The 13,573-nt window shown below is 56.8% G+C and overlaps 1 pseudogene; it reads left to right on the forward strand.

Annotated features, from left to right (window-relative positions):
- The window catches only part of LOC140458708 (sodium/calcium exchanger 1-like), a 129,253-nt pseudogene that overhangs the window by 945 nt on the left and 114,735 nt on the right, over nucleotides 1–13,573 (forward strand).

Below are 13,573 nucleotides of genomic sequence, written 5' to 3' on the forward strand. Positions count from 1 at the left end.
GACCTCCATCCTTGGGGAGCTGATGAGGAACAAAACTTGTCAACAGCACGGAACAGCAGGATGCAGAGATCTGGAGCCGAAAACCAGGCAGGCTGATTCCACACCCAGTGGCAATACCCTCCAAACACTGCCCCCTCCGGTAATGTGAGCACAGGAGCGAGCAGACTGTTGGGCAGTGACTACACCGTGAAAATAAACGACAATGTATGATAACAGATACCCCGGGAGGGAGTTACAGACTGGAATCTAACTGAGGGTTGCAATTCTCTATGACCTCCTCCGGCCCCTACACCCCCTCCCTATCTCTGTTCCCCCCTCCAGCCCCTGCACCCCCTCCCTATCTCTGTCACCCCCTCCAGCCCCTATACCTCCTCCCTATCTCTGTAACCCCCCCCAGCCCCTACACCCCCTCCCTATCTCTGTAACCCCCTCCAGCCCCTACACCCCCTCCCTATCTCTGTAACCCCCTCCAGCCCCTACACCCCCTCCATATCTCTGTAACCCCCTCCAGCCCCTACACCCCCTCCCTATCTCTGTAACCCCCTCCAGCCCCTATATACCCTCCCTATCTCTGTAACCCCCTCCAGCCCCTACACCCCCTCCCTATCTCTATAACCCCCTCTGGCCCCTACACCCCCTCCCTATCTCTGTAAGCCCCTCCAGCCCCTACACCCCCTCCCTATCTCTGTAGCGCCCTCCAGTCCCTACACCCCCTCCCTATCTCTGTAACCCCCCCCCTCCAGCCCCTATATCCCCTCCCTATCTCTGTAACCCCCTCCAGCCCCTACACCCCCTCCCTATCTCTATAACCCCCTCTGCCCCCTACACCCCCTCCCTATCTCTGTAGCGCCCTCCAGGCCCTACACCCCCTCCCTATCTCTGTAACCCCCCCCTCCAGCCCCTATATCCCCTCCCTATCTCTGTAACCCCCTCCAGCCCCTACACCCCCTCCCTATCTCTATAACCCCCTCCAGCCCCTACACCCCCTCCCTAACTCTGTCACCTCCTCTGGTCCCGGCCCCTCCAGTATTTCCCCAGTCACATTGCTCCACCATTTGGGGGGGGGGGGCGCTGAGCCCTGGGTCTGTTAAATCCCCCACCCTCCCCACCCCCTCTCCCTCGGCACTCTTCACCTCACCTCCCCCGCCCCTCCTTTCCTCGCTCTCCCTCCCGTCTCTCGCAGTTCCTTCACTCTGCCCTCCCGGCTGGTGAGAGTGTGAGAGCTGGAAGTCTGGACTGGGATGAAGTGTGGGTGGTGACTGATTGGCGAGCTGGCGTTGGTCGTGAACGTGCCCAGCGTCATGTGCAGCCAGCTGACAGAATTCCTGACTAGCGGCTGTTAACGAGACCAGCCGCCCTTCCCGATGAGACAGTAATCCCTTGCCTGTCAGTGTGCAGCCACGTTCAGTGACCCACCCCAGCCCACTCCCAAACCCCAGCATCACACCCGCCCTCTCCCTCCACCTCTGACCCTATCACCTTTGACCCTGGTGCTCGGTAGATTTGAGGGGACGCCCCACGGCTATTTTTCCGAATCTTCAGGGGCTCCCTCAGTGGCAGAGTGGGACCCAGTGGGGATGGAGACCTGGGGGGGGTGACAGAGTTCCTACCGGTGTGATCAGTAGCAGTCTTCACAGTGGGAGAAGGAGCTAGTTGAGGTTTATATTTCCCGAGGAGATGCCTCAGCATCCCAGCTTGAGAGTAGTGCAGCGGAGGCAGTCAGAACGAGCCGTAGAGTTATTGAGACAGACCCTTCGGCCCCAAATTGGTCCCTGCCAACCCCAAACATCCATCCACATTAACCCCCATTTCCCGACACTTGGCCCATATCTTTCTAACCCCTTCCTATCCATGTAATTGTTGTTAATGTACCTGCCCCAACCCCTTCCTCTGGCAGCTCATTCCATCTGAGTACCACCCTCTGGGTAAAAATGTTGCCCCTCAGGTTCCCTTTTATTCTTTCCCCTCTAACCTTAAACTGATGCCCTCTAGTCCTCGGTTCCCCAACCCTGGGACAAACACTGAGTGTATTCACCCTATCCCTGCCTCTCATGGTCTTACACACCTCGATAAGGTCCCCCATCAGCCTCCTACACTCTGAAGAGAAAGGTCCGTGTCTGTCCAACCTCTCCCTGTAACTCAGACCCTGGAGGCCAGGAAACCATCCTTGTAAATGTCTCCTGCATGCTCTCCAGTTTAATAACATCCTTCCTGTTATAAGGTGACCAAATCTGACCACAATAGGCCAAGTGCGGTCTCACCAAGGTCCTGGCACAATACCTCAGTGGTTAGCACTGCTGCCTCCTAGCGCCAGGGACCCAGGTTCGATCCCACCCTCAGGCGACTGTCTGTGTGGAGTTTGCACATTCTCCCCGGGTCTGCGTGGGTTTCCTCCGGGTGCCCTGGTTTCCTCCCACAGTCCAAAGATGTGCAGTTAGGGTGGATTGGCCGTGGGAAATTGTCCCATAGGGCCCAGGGATGTGCAGGTTAGGGTGGGTTGGCCATGGGAAATTGTCCCATAGTTTCCAGGGATGTGCAGGTTAGGGTGGATTGGCCATGGGAAATTGTCCCATAGTTTCCAGGGATGTGCAGGTTAGAGTGGATTGGCCATGGGAAATTGTCCCATAGTTTCCAGGGATGTGCAGGTTAGAGTGGGTTGGCCATGGGAAATTGTCCCATAGTTTCCAGGGATGTGCAGGTTAGGGTGGATTGGCCGTGGGAAATTGTCCCATAGTGCCCAGGGATGTACAGGTTAGGGTGGATTGGCCATGGGGAAATTGTCCCATAGTTTCCAGGGATGTGCAGGTTAGGGTGGATTGGCCGTGGGAAATTGTCCCATAGTTTCCAGGGATGTGCAGGTTAGGGTGGATTGGCCGTGGGAAATTGTCCATAGTGCCCAGGGATGTGCAGGTTAGGGTGGATTGGCCATGGGAAATTGTCCCATAGTGCCCAGGGATGTGGCAGGTTAGGGTGGATTGTCCATGGGAAATTGTCCCATAGTGCCCAGGGATGTACAGGTTAGGGTGGATTGGCGTGGGAAATTGTCCATAGTTTCCAGGGATGTGCAGGTTAGGGTGGATTGGCCGTGGGAAATTGTCCCATAGTGCCCAGGGATGTGCAGGTTAGGGTGGATTGGCCATGGGAAATTGTCCCATAGTGCCCAGGGATGTGCAGGTTAGGGTGGATTGTCCATGGAAATTGTCCCATAGTGCCCAGGGATGTGCAGGTTAGGGTGGATTGGCCATGGGAAATTGTCCCATAGTGCCCAGGGATGTGCAGGTTAGGGTGGATTGGCCGTGGGAAATTGTCCCATAGTGCCCAGGGATGTGCAGGTTAGGGTGGATTGGCCGTGGGAAATTGTCCATAGTGCCCAGGGATGTGCAGGTTAGGGTGGATTGGCCGTGGGAAATTGTCCCATAGTGCCAGGGATGTGCAGGTTAGGGTGGATTGGCCGTGGGAAATTGTCCCATAGTGTCCAGGGATGTGCAGGTTAGGGGTGGGTTGGTGGAAATGGGGAAATGTCGGCTTACAGAGATCGGGTGGAGAGGGAGTGGATGCTCTTGGGAAGGCCTTGGTTTGGGGTCTATGTGGATCTGAATGACCTCTGTCCACAGCGGGTCTAAATGATGGCAAATGGAACAAGTGCGAGGTTCAAAAAGAAGTGGGAATACACGATGAATTGGCAGGAGGCACGGAAAAATCTGAAGGATCTTGTGTGTACACACACCCGTAGGTCCGTAGATAAATGAATCAGGTCATTAAGCACACATGATTGTTGCAGGCACTGAATACAACAACAGGGAGGTTGTAAATAAGATACCTCAGACACCAGCTGCAGGACTGTGTGCTGTGCTGGGCTCCGTGGTACACAGTCATGGAATCCCCACAGTCTGGAAACAGGCTTTCGGCCCATTGAGTTCACACTGCCCACTCCAAACAGCATCACCCACAGAACCCCAACATTGATCCCGGTAATCCTACAATTTCCCACGGCCAATCCACCCTAACCTGCACATCCCTGGGCACTATGGGACCAATTTCCCATGGCCAATCCACCCTAACCTGCACATCCCTGGGCACTATGGGACAATTTCCCATGGCCCAATCCACCCTAACCTGTACATCCCTGGACACTATGGGACAATTTCCCCACGGCCAATCCACCCTAACCTGCACATCCCTGGACACTATGGGACAATTTCCCATGGCCAATCCACCCTAACCTGCACATCCCCTGGACACTATGGGTCAATTTCCCACGGCCAATCACCCCTAACCTGTAAATCCTTGGGCACTATGGGACAATTTCCCCACGGCCAATCCACCCTAACCTGTACATCCCTGGACACTATGGGACAATTTCCCATGACCAATCCACCCTAACCTGTACATCCCTGGGCACTATGGACAATTTCCCCACGGCCAATCCACCCTAACCCGCACATCCCTGGGCACTATGGGACAATTTCCCATGGCCAATCCACCCTAACCTGTACATCCCTGGACACTATGGGACAATTTCCCACGGCCAATCACCCTAACCTGCACATCCCTGGACACTATGGGACAATTTCCCACGGCCAATCCACCCTAACCTGCAATTCTTTGGACTGTGGGAGGAAACCGGAGCACCCGGAGGAAACCCACGCAGACCTGGGGAGAATGTGCAAACTCCACACAGTCAGTCGCCTGAGGTGGGATTGAACCCGAGTCCCCTGGCTCCAGGAACAACTGAGCCACCGTGCCACCCCTATAGGAGTTGATATGGAGAGTATGTAGAGACGATCCACCGGGATGCTATCTGGGATGGGGCGATTCACTGAAAAATGGTTCCCCTCGGAGGGAGACTCCAAGCACTGCCTGAGAGTCTGGGAGAAACACAGACCGCACAAAATATTGATGAAGTATTTTGACAGGCCCTTGAGACCTCACAGAGTACATGGCCATGGGCCCACGGCTGGGAATGACAGGAGAATCGACCAGTGTTTAAAGGCCAGCACAGATAGGACGGGCTGAAGGGCCTCTTACCTCACTGTTAAAATCTTCATATCACGGCTTCAGATACAGGGTAAAGCTCTCTCTACACTGTTCCCCCATCAAACACTCCAGGACAGGGACCAGCACAGGGTTAGATACAGAGTAAAGGCTCCCTCTGCACTGTCCCCCCATCAAACTCCCAGGACAGGGACAGCACGGGGTCAGATACAGAGTAAAGCTCCCTCTACACTGTCCCCCATCAAACTCCCAGGACAGGGACAGCACAGGGTTAGATACAGAGTAAAGCTCCCTCTACACTGTTCCCACCCATCAAACACTCCAAGGACAGGGACAGCATGGGGTTAGATACAGAGTAAAGCTTTCTCTACACTGTCCCCCCCATCAAACACTCCCAGGACAGGGACAGCACGGGGTTAGATACAGAGTAAAGCTCCCTCTGCGCGGGGTTAGAGACAGAGTAAAGCTTCCTCTGCGCGGGGTTAGATACAGAGTAAAGCTCTCTCTGCGCGGGGTTAGAGACAGAGTAAACTGCTTCTACAGGGGTTTAGAAACAGTGTAAAACTCACTCTACACGGGGTTAGATTCAGGGTAAAACTCACACTACACAGCATTAAATGCAGGGTAATGCTCTCTGTACATGGGGTTAGATGATGGGTAAAGCTCTCTCTACACGCGGTTAGATGCATGGTAAAGCTCTCTCTAACATTGGGATAGATGCAGTAAAACTCCCTGTACATGGGGTTAGATGTAGGGTAACGCTCTCTCTACATGGTGTTAGATGTAGGGTAAAGCTCTCTCTACATGGTGTTAGATGTAGGGTAAAGCTCTCTCTACATGGTGTTAGATGTAGGGTAAAGCTCTCTCTACATGGTGTTAGATGTAGGGTAAAGCTCTCTCTACATGGTGTTAGATGTAGGGTAAAGCTCTCTCTACATGGTGTTAGATGTAGGGTAAAGCTCTCTCTACATGGTGTTAGATGTAGGGTAAAGCTCTCTCTACATGGTGTTAGATGTAGGGTAAAGCTCTTTCTACATGGTGTTAGATGTAGGGTAAAGCTCTCTCTACATGGTGTTAGATGTAGGGTAAAGCTCTCTCTACATGGTGTTAGATGAGGGTAAAGCTCTCTCTACATGGTGATGCAGGGTAAAGCTCCCTCTACACGTTCCACTAATTAACTGTGTCCTTCCTGCTGCAGCTCCGCCTCCACTGAAGGGGGGATGATGGCTCCGAGGCCCGCGTTCTTCCGGATGTTTCCGGCGGCCGGGCTCCTGCTGGCGCCCCTCCTGGGCGCGTCCCGGCCCGGTCAGGAGTCACCCGCCGCGCCGCCGGGCATACAGCACTGCGTGGGGGCGGTATGTGTGCGAGAAGGGGGTCATCCTCCCCCTGTGGCAGCCCCAGGACCCCTCGGTGGGGCGACAAGGTGGCGCGCGCCATCGTCTACTTTGCCGCCATGGTCTACATGTTCCTGGGGATGTCAATCATCGCCGACCGCTTCATGGCGTCCCATCGAGGTGATTACCTCGCAGGAGCGCGAGATCACCATCAAGAGGCCCAACGGAGAGACCACCACCACCACGGTGCGGGTCTGGAACGAGACGGTGTCCAACCTGACCCTGATGGCGCTGGGCTCGTCTGCCCCGGAGATCCTGCTCTCCGTCATTGAGGTGTGCGGGCACAACTTCAAGCAGGGGGTGCTGGGCCCCGCCACCATCGTGGGCAGCGCGGCCTCAACATGTTCATCATCATCGCCACCTGCATTTACGTGGTGCCCGACGGCGAGAGCCGCAAGATCAAGCACCTGCGAGTGTTCTTCGTCACCGCCAGCTGGAGCATCTTCGCCTACATCTGGCTCTACCTGATCCTGGCCGTGATCAGCCCCGGGGTGGTGGACATCTGGGAGGGCCTGGTCACCCTCTTCTCTTCCCGGTGTGCGTGATGGTGGCCTGGGTTGCTGACCGTCGCCTGCTGGTCTACAAGTACGTCTACAAGAAGTACCGGGCGGACAAGAGCCGGGGCCTCATCATCGAGACGGTGGGCGAGAGGCCGCCCGACAAGATGGAGCTGGAGTTGGACGGGGCCTGCCAGGTTCCCCCCAGGAGGGAGGGCCGGACGCCGAGGCGGTAGACCGCGACCAGGAGGAGGCCGAGAGGCGGCTGATGGCCAGGGTGCTCCGGGAGCTCAGGCAGAGGCACCCGGACAAGGACACCGAGCAGCTCGTGGAGATGGCCAACTACCAGGCGCTGAGCCAGCAGCAGAAGAGCCGCGCCTTCTACCGCATCCAGGCCACCCGCCGCATGACTGGGGCCGGCAACATCCTCAAGAGGCACGCGGCAGAGCAGGCCCGGCAAGCCCTGAGCGCCCCAGGACCTGCGCCGCCACCTTCCTCACGCCCAGGGGACCGTCCGCTTCGAGCACGCCCAGTACCAGTGCTTCGAGAACTGCGGCTCGCTGCGGCTGGGGGTCACCCGCCGAGGGCGGGGACCCCGACTGCACCCTGGCGGTGGACTTCCGCACCGAGGACGGCACCCGCCAACGCCGGCTCCGATTACCAGTTCACCGAGGGCACCCTGGTCTTCCAGCCGGGTGAGGTGAGGCACGAGCTGTCGGTCGGCATCATCGACGACGACATCTTCGAGGAGGACGAGTACTTCCAGGTTCACATCACCAACCTCCGGGTTAGCCACCCAGACCAGAGGGCGGAGGAGGGGTGCAGGACGCCCGGGGGGCACCAGGCCCCGGCCTACATCCTTGGCTCCCCCACCCGTCGCCACGGTCACCATCTTCGACGACAGACCACGCTGGCGTCTTCTCCTTTGCCCCAGGGCTCGCAGCGGGTCAGCGAGAGCGTGGGGGTCATGGGGGTGGAGGTGCAGCGGACCTCGGGCGCCCGGGGCACCCGTCCACCTGCCCTACCGGACGGTCGAGGGCACGGCCAAGGCCGGAGAGGACTTTGTGCAGCACAGCGGCCACCTGGTCTTCCACAACGACGAGACCGCGTAAGTGACGCTCCGAGCGCCCGCGGCCATCGCCTGTTCCCGCCGACTACGCCCTCCCCACCCCGGCCCCGCACCGTGCGGTGTCCAACCTCGCCCGCCATTTTCTCCCGCCATGCGGCCTTCCCTTGTAGGAGGATAACGTGCGCGAGCCGCATATCTCCATTCAGTCCCCCTTCCCTCACTTCCGTTTCCCCCCCCCCCCACACCACACACCATGCTCTGTGAATTCTTCGTTTCCCACAGTTTCCCCGATGTCATTACCGAATCCCGACACTGTGGAAACAGGCCCTTCAGCCCAACACATCCACACTGACCCTCTGAAGGTATCCCAACCAGACCCACACCCCTACCCTATTTACTCTACATTTACTCTTGAATAATCCACCCTAACCTGCACATCCCTGCACACTATGGGACAATTTTCCACGGCCAATCCACCCTAACCTGCACATCCCTGGGCACCCATGGGACAATTTCCCACGGCCAATCCACCCTAACCTGCACATCCCTGGACACTATGGGACAATTCCCCATGGCCAATCCACCCTAACCTGCACATCCCTGGGCACTATGGGACAATTTCCCATGGCCAATCCACCCTAACCTGCACATCCCTGGGCACCATGGGACAATTTCCCACTGCCAATCCACCCTAACCTGCACATCCCTGGGCACCATGGGACAATTTCCCACGGCCAATCCACCCTAACCTGCACATCCCTGGACACTATGGGACAATTCCCATGGCCAATCCACCCTAACCTGCACATCCCTGGGCACTATGGGACAATTTCCATGGCTATCCACCCTAACCCTGCACATCCTGGGCACCATGGACAATTTCCCACGGCCAATCCACCCTAACCTGCACCATCCATGGGCACCATGGGACAATTTCCCACGGCAATCCACCCTAACCTGCACATCCACTGGACACTATGGGACAATTTCCCATGGCCAATCCACCCTAACCTGCACATCCCTGGACACTATGGGACCAATTTCCCACGGCCAATCAATCACACTAACCTGCACATCCCTGGACACTATGGGACAATTTCCCACGGCCTGCACATCCCTGGGCACTATGGGACAATTTCCCACGGCCAATCCACCCTAACTGCACATCCCTGGACACTATGGGACAATTTCGCACGGCCAATCCACACTAACCTGCACATCCCTGGGCACTATGGGACAATTCCCCATGGCCAATCCACCCTAACCTGCACATCCCTGGGCACTATGGGGACAATTTCCCACGGCCAATCCACACTAACCTGCACATCCCTGGGCACTATTGGACAATTTCCCACGGCCAATCCACACTAACCTGCACATCCCTGGACACTATGGGACAATTTCCCATGGCCAATCCACCCTAACCTGCACATCCCTGGGCACTATGGGACAATTTCCTATGGTCAATCCATCCTAACCTGCACATCCCTGGACACTATGGGACAATTTCCCATGGCCAATCCACCCTAACCTGCACATCCTGGACACTATGGGACAATTTCCCACGGCCAATCCACCCTAACCTGCACATCCTTGGACACTATGGGACAATTCCCCACGGCCAATCCACCCTAACCTGCACATCCCTGGGCACTATGGGACAATTTTCCCACGGCCAATCCACCCTAACCTGTACATCCCTGGGCACTATGGGACAATTTCCCACGGCCAATCCACCCTAACCTGCACATCCCTGGACACTATGGGACAATTTCCCACGGCCAATCCACACTAACCTGCACATCCCTGGGCACTATGGGACAATTTCCCACGGCCAATCCACCCTAACCTGCACATCCCTGGACACTATGGGACAATTTCCCATGGCCAATCCACCCTAACCTGCACATCCCTGGACACTATGGGACAATTTCCCACGGCCAATCCACCCTAACCTGCACATCCTTGGACACTATGGGACAATTCCCCACGGCCAATCCACCCTAACCTGCACATCCCTGGACACTATGGGACAATTTCCCACCGGCCCAATCCAACCCCCGCCAATCGTTTTGAAATTCCTGTTGAATTCCCCGCCCCTCCTCTTTCCCAGATCACAACAACTCACTGCCTCAAATTAAACACCCCCCCCCCCCACCCCCCCAAACAGGATCTGTTCCCAATTCACTTCCATCCCGTGTCCCTCTGGCGGCTGACTCTCCTTCCACTGGAGCAGTCTCTCCCTCACCGACTCCAGCAGACAGCCCCCTTCCTGATTCCAAATGCCTCAATTCGATCTCCCACAGCCCCCCAACCCAACCTTCCCCGCTCCGAGGGGAACGATCCCAGAGTGTCTCCTGTCTCTCTCCACATTCACTAATGTTCTCTCTCTCGCTCGCTCAATCGCTCTCTCTCCCCCTTTTAAGAATCTGCATCAAACTAAGCTCTGTCTCTGAGCTAGCAACCCACCTTCCCAAATATCCACCTGGTAGGCCTCAGGCTCTGACACTGACCCACTGACAGACAAACAGAAACATAGCAAGAAGGGGAGACAGAGGGAAGGGGTATTCAATAGGGCATTGGTTTTGAGGTGACACAGATAGGGAGGGGGTTACAGAGATAGGGAGGGGGTTGTAGGGTCTGGAGGGGGTTACAGAGATAGGGAGGGGATATAGGGGCTGGAGGGGGTGACAGAGATAGGGAGGGGGTGTAGGGGTGGAGGAGGTGACAGAGATAGGGAGGGGGTGTAGGGGCTGGAGGGGGGTGACAGAGATAGGGAGGGGGTGTAGGGGCTGGAGGGGGGTTACAGAGATAGGGAGAGGGGGTGTAGGGGCTGGAGGGGGGTGACAGAGATAGGGAGGGGGTGTAGGGGCTGGAGGGGTTACAGAGATAGGGAGGGAGTGTAGGGGCTGGAGGGGGGTTACAGAGATAGGGAGGGGGTGTAGGGGCTGGAGGGGGTGACAGAGATAGGGAGGGGGTGTAGGGGCTGGAGGGGGGTTACAGAGATAGGGAGGGGGTGTAGGGGTGGAGGGGGTGACAGAGAGGGAGGGGGTGTAGGGGCTGGTGGGGGGTTACAGAGATAGGAGGAGGTGTAGGGGCTGGAGGGGGGTTACAGAGATAGGGAGGAGGTGTAGGGGCTGGAGGGGGGTTACAGAGATAGGGAGGGGGTGTAGGGGCTGGAGGGGGTTACAGAGATAGGGAGGGGGGGTAGGGGCTGGAGGGGGTTACAGAGATAGGGAGGGGGGTAGGGGCTGGAGGGGGTTACAGAGATAGGGAGGGGGTGTAGGGGCTGGAGGGGGGTAACAGAGATAGGGAGGGGGTGAAGGGGCTGGAGGAGGGTCCCCTGGCGGTGGTTCTGGTTCTCTGTATTCCTGTCTGTCTGACTCAAACTGAGTCACGTCCAGCCAACACCATCCAAACCAGCCATTTGGCCCATCTGCTGCTGTTCCCGCACTGTGTATTCCACCTCCCCCCTGCACCTCCCCCCACCCCCCCCATGGCTTCTGTCTCCTTACTCCACTCTCCCTCCTGTATTTATCTAGCTTTGCCAAGCAGCCCCAACACATTTCCCCTTGTCCCTTCCCTGTGGGAGTGAGTCTCCCCGTGACCCTCTGATGGGGGGGGGTGTCGGTGGGGGTGGGGGCGAATGGCGGGGGGGTTGGGGGGGAGGTCTTCCTGAAATCCACGTTGGATTGATTCGGGCTGTCTGACATCAGAAGGCGTCTGCACGTCCACCGCCTTGTTCTGGTCTCTCCCTTCCCCCTCCCACGTCACCATCCATCTAGCCATCTCTCCCGAAACCCCCCTGTGTCACGTTAAAGGCTCCATTCCAGTTTACCGGTAATCTGTCGAAGGTTTGGCACACTTCACAGTTATTAGCAAACATCAAGTTGGTCTCATTCTCACTGACTTGTGTGAAAGGAACCTTCCCACCCAGCACGTCAGTCTGGTTGTGGACCCACATTGGTCAGTGCAGATGGGCCAATGGGCTGAGGAGTGGCAGATGGAGTTTAATTCAGATAAATGTGAGGTGCTGCATTTTGGGAAAGCAAATCTTAGCAGGACTTATACACTTAATGGTAAGGTCCTGGGGAGTGTTGCTGAACAAAGAGACCTTGAGTGCAGGTTCATAGCTCCTTGAAAGTGGAGTCGCAGGTAGTTAGGATAGTGAAGGCAGCGTTTGGTATGCTTTCCTTTATTGGTATCAGAGTATTGAGTACAGGAGTTGGGAGGTCATGTCGCGGCTGTACAGGACATTGGTTAGGCCGCTGTTGGAATATTGCGTGCAATTCTGGTCTCCCTGCTATAGGAAGGATGTTGTGAAACTTGGAAGGGTTCAGAAAAGATTTACAAGGATGTTGCCAGGGTTGGAGGATCTGAGCTTTAGGGAGAGGCTGAACAGGCTGGGGCTGTTTTCCCTGGAGTGTCGGAGGCTGAGGGGTGACCTTATAGAGGTTTACAAAATCATGAGGGGCATGGATAGGGTAAATAGACAAAGTCTTTTCCCTGGGGTCGGGGAGTCCAAAACTAGAGGGGCATTAGGTTTAGGGTGAGAGGGAAAAGATATAAAAGAGACCTAAGGGGCAACTTTTTCACCAGAGGGTGGTACGTGTGTGGAATGAGCTGCCAGAGGATGTGGTGGGGGCTGGTACAATTACAACATTGAAGAGGCATTTGGATGGGTATATGAATAGGAAGGGTTTGGAGGGATATGGGCTGGGTGCTGGCAGGTGGGACTAGATTGGGTTGGGATATCTGGGTCAGCATGGACAGGTTGGGCCGAAGGGTCTGTTTCCCTGCTGTACATCTCTGTGATAATGGGATTCGTGGTAAGATAGAGACAGAACTGCCTGATCACAGGGGGCAGAGAGTGGTGGTGAAAGGGTGTTCAACAGGTCACTCAGTCAGGATGGGGACACAGAGAACAGCAGAGCGGTTTCATGCCCCCACACACACCCACACACACACACCCCACACACATACACCCCCACACCCCCCCCACAAACACTCCCCCACACACATCCCCCCGCACACAATCCCCCGCACACATCCCCCCCGCACACATCCCCCCACACACACATCCCCCCGCACACATCCCCCCGCACACACATCCCCCCGCACACATCCCCCCGCACACATCCCCACACACACACATCCCCACACACACACATCCCACACACACACATCCCCACACACACACATCCCCACACACACACATCCCCCCACACACACATCCCCCCGCACACATCCCCCCGCACAACACATCCCCCCGCACACATCCCCCCGCACACATCCCCACACACACACATCCCCACACACACACATCCCACACACACACATCCCCACACACACACATCCCCACACACACACACCCCACACACATACACCCCCACACCCCCCCCACAAACACTCCCCCACACACATCCCCCCGCACACATCCCCCCGCACACATCCCCCCGCACACATCCCCCCGCACACATCCCCCCACACACACATCCCCCCGCACACATCCCCCCGCACACACATCCCCCCGCACACATCCCCCCCGCACACATCCCCCCCACACACATCCCCCCGCACACATCCCCCCGCACACATCCCCCCGCACACATCCCCCC

Source organism: Chiloscyllium punctatum, chromosome 34 (genome assembly GCF_047496795.1).
Source record: "Chiloscyllium punctatum isolate Juve2018m chromosome 34, sChiPun1.3, whole genome shotgun sequence".
Taxonomy (NCBI): domain Eukaryota; kingdom Metazoa; phylum Chordata; class Chondrichthyes; order Orectolobiformes; family Hemiscylliidae; genus Chiloscyllium; species Chiloscyllium punctatum.